Source organism: Gavialis gangeticus, unplaced genomic scaffold (genome assembly GCF_001723915.1).
Source record: "Gavialis gangeticus isolate Ggan-Ray unplaced genomic scaffold, GavGan_comp1, whole genome shotgun sequence".
NCBI lineage: Eukaryota > Metazoa > Chordata > Crocodylia > Gavialidae > Gavialis > Gavialis gangeticus.
The window spans coordinates 33,559,782-33,563,040 of NW_017728998.1; the positions used below are offsets into that span (position 1 = coordinate 33,559,782).

Below are 3,259 nucleotides of genomic sequence, written 5' to 3' on the forward strand. Positions count from 1 at the left end.
GGGGGTGGGGAGACAGCAGACACCATAAGTCCCCCTGATCCCACCAAAATTTCGTGGACTCCACCAACTCCCCCACAGACCCTGTCTCCCCCCATCTCAGGTTCCCCTGTAGACTCCATCTGCCACCCTGACCTCCCCCATGAACCCTGCCTGCCACCCAATCTCCCAACCCGCATGATAGCCCCTCCATTCTGACTTACCTTAGACCAGGGGGCCATTACATTCAATCTAACCTCTCCCTAACCTCCAAAGATGTCTGTATACAGTCTGTATGCCTGGACCCAAGATTCAGTTGTAAGTGGGGGCAGTTCTTATTCCTCATACTCTTTAGCACAGACCCATATTCTAATTTTTAATCTAGCTATTTCGTGTTATTTTCAATCTCTGCATTTCATATCCCAAAGCACAAAGTTTCTTAGACCATACACTTGAAATCTGTTGTGGGTTAGGTTGAGTCATATCGCATTAAAGCAATTTGTGTCAACAAGCAATTTTTTTTGTTGCTAGTCATCTAGTGTTTAAATAAATGTTTTGAAATCAAGATGTGTTGACAAGTAACAAAACTTAAATGGATGCCTCTATTATCCCAAAATAACTATTGCAAAACTGCAAAGTCCTTCCAATGGTTTCTCACGATGCTTTGCTGGCTAGTTTGTTTGGCTTCTCTATTTAGGTGCATAATCAAGACTGTATCATGATTGGATGTCTTCTTCCTGCTTAACCACTGGCATACAGCTGTCCCTAAGGATTTCAACACATGGGGGTTTATACACCTGTGTTTTACTTCTGATTACTAAGCATGTGACAAGTGGTGTCATGCTGATGTTCTTTATTTCATTGCCCTCTTGGCAAAGTAGCGTTTACAGGGTTATTTGAATTCTAGCTATTGCAAGGCATATGTATAAAAATCACTCATCTGACTACATTGAGAAGGAGGATACAGGATAATCCAAGCCAGCAGTATCCAAGGGAAAGGAGCTCTGGCTGGGTTATAGGTACAAAGAGCAATAATAGGATTCTTAAAAAAGCTTGTAGAGCTGGATCACAGAAGTGAGAGAGATCTGCCAGGCAAATTATGACATTTGTGAAATTCATGGTTGATGATGGATATCAATCAAGACATAGACAAGGAGATAACTGATCATGAAAGGGTGGATCTTATTGACCCAACTAACCAGTAAGGAAAGAGTCCAATAGACCCAGAAGAGCCTTGAACTGTGAAAGACCCACCCTGATCACAGGTGGAGATCCATGCAGTAGGTCCTAGGAAGTACTGTGTGATATATTATCATTTAATTCCACTAATTGGTCTTGTCTCTCTCCACCACTCCATGCATCAAAATTGCAGCTATGCTGGAGACTGCACAAACTCTCTGGAACGAAGCATCACCACTTTAGCTAGTTACACACCAGCAACTCAACAGCTACCACACAGATACCATGGATTAAAAAGACCTTTTTATTTACTTGGTCTCTTATAGCCCTGCCCTTATCTAATTCCCTTCTCAAGGTGACAGTGCTGTGTAGGTAGACAAGCAGAGAGGGTGTGTTATCAGAGAATTCTATTTATTTTGCTGTGCACTATACATGGACACTGATCCACAAGTGTCCAAAAAAAAAAAAACCTCAAAGAAAAAAAAGAAATATTGCTGAAATGTGACACAAATCTTGAATAGCACTGAAGGTCTTTTGGCACTGGTATTAAAGCATTTGGTTCCCTTCCATGAGTTCCACTGAAACATTCTGGATGTGCAACAACACAGTATATTTTTTGAGCAGCCACTATCACATTGACCACTTGGTGAAATACACAGGCAATGATCAGCATCCTATTTAGCCACAGGCCAGATCCACCATGATTTATTTAACCTATTTCTCAAGTTGCCAGAAGAAAACACATCCAACTACCCTTATCATACCCACAAGTTCAAAGGTCCTCTACAGAATGTGAAGATAAAAAGACATCTTGTCATATCAAAATTCATCATCTACTGAGCCTTTGGAAAAAAAAATCTAAAATGATAGAAGTGACACTACTTTATCACTTCTAAAATGGAGATTGCATTTTGACAGTGATTATTTGATATTTTTCTCACTTTTTTTTCTCCATACTAGGAGCCAATGACTTTTAGCAGCTATGGACAGATATAGTCCAGTCTACACAGGACCTGGAAAAAGTTCAAGAGATGACCTCTTCAAAGAATTCTTGTGAGCATTCCAAGAGTGGGAAATAGCCATGTCCTCATGGATGTAGCTCCTGGGTATTACAGAAAAACAAAGAAGAATCTGGGAAACCATGGAAAAGTTCAGTTATAATTTAGTTATTTCCTAGATTAAGGTCTATACCACAGCTTGTGTATGGCCTTCAGCCCACACTCTCTGGGACACCCCTTTCACTGCAAAAGTGCTATAAAACTGTCCTGTGCCACAGGCCACAGGATGACAAAGGAAACTGCAAGCCATGGGAGATCCCCTTAACTCTCTCAACCAGCAATGGCTTGACCTTTTTATTACTATCCCACATCCTGTTACTCAGAGAAAAGCTTTGAGCATCCTGCCTACACAAATTTTGGAACTTGAGAACACAAACATGACTGTATGATAATGAATTACTTTTTAGTTCTTAGTGGATCTTAAATGTGCATGATATTATGTATGTGTGTTTGATAATATTTGTACTGCTCATATTGGTTTATTCACTGCTATCTATGGCAATGCATTGACAATAACTTTAGGCTTACGGGTTAGCATCTAGGACAATGCATTAAAATACCCACTGCACTCCACTGAGTCATAAAATGCTCATCTTCAACGTACCTCCAAATGCACAATGTTAAAACCCTAAAGCTTTGCACCACTACCATCACACATTAATACATAGAGTATGTACAATTAAAATATATGTGTGTGTGTGTGGATGTATGTGTATGTGTATGTATTCAGTCAATCATATTAGGCCAATCAGCCTAACTTCCATCCTAGGAAAAATCCTAGAAAAGTTCATCAAGGAATCTATCTGCAATAAGCTTGCAGAAGGTAAAATTCTGAATAAAAGCCAGCGTGGCTTTGTCATAGGTGGGTCTTGCTTTACCAACCTCATCTCCTTCTATGACCAGGTAACTCACCACCTGGGCACAAGAGAGCATGTTGACTTCCAAAGGACTTTGATCTAGTAATCCATGATGTCATCATGAGAAAATTGGAGGATTGTGGGCTTTACTCCAAGACAGTCAGGTGGGTGAGAAACTAGCTGTAGGAT

At 40.3% G+C, this 3,259-nt stretch overlaps 1 long non-coding RNA gene across 1 annotated transcript in view; it reads left to right on the forward strand.

Annotated features, from left to right (window-relative positions):
* Positions 1–2,914, forward strand: part of LOC109289452 — a 33,920-nt gene extending 31,006 nt beyond the window's left edge. Inside the window, exon 3 of the long non-coding RNA XR_002095371.1 lies at positions 2,116–2,914. This is a non-coding gene — a long non-coding RNA (uncharacterized LOC109289452). The remainder of the gene's footprint in view (positions 1–2,115) is intronic.
* Positions 2,915–3,259: the final 345 nt, after the last annotated feature.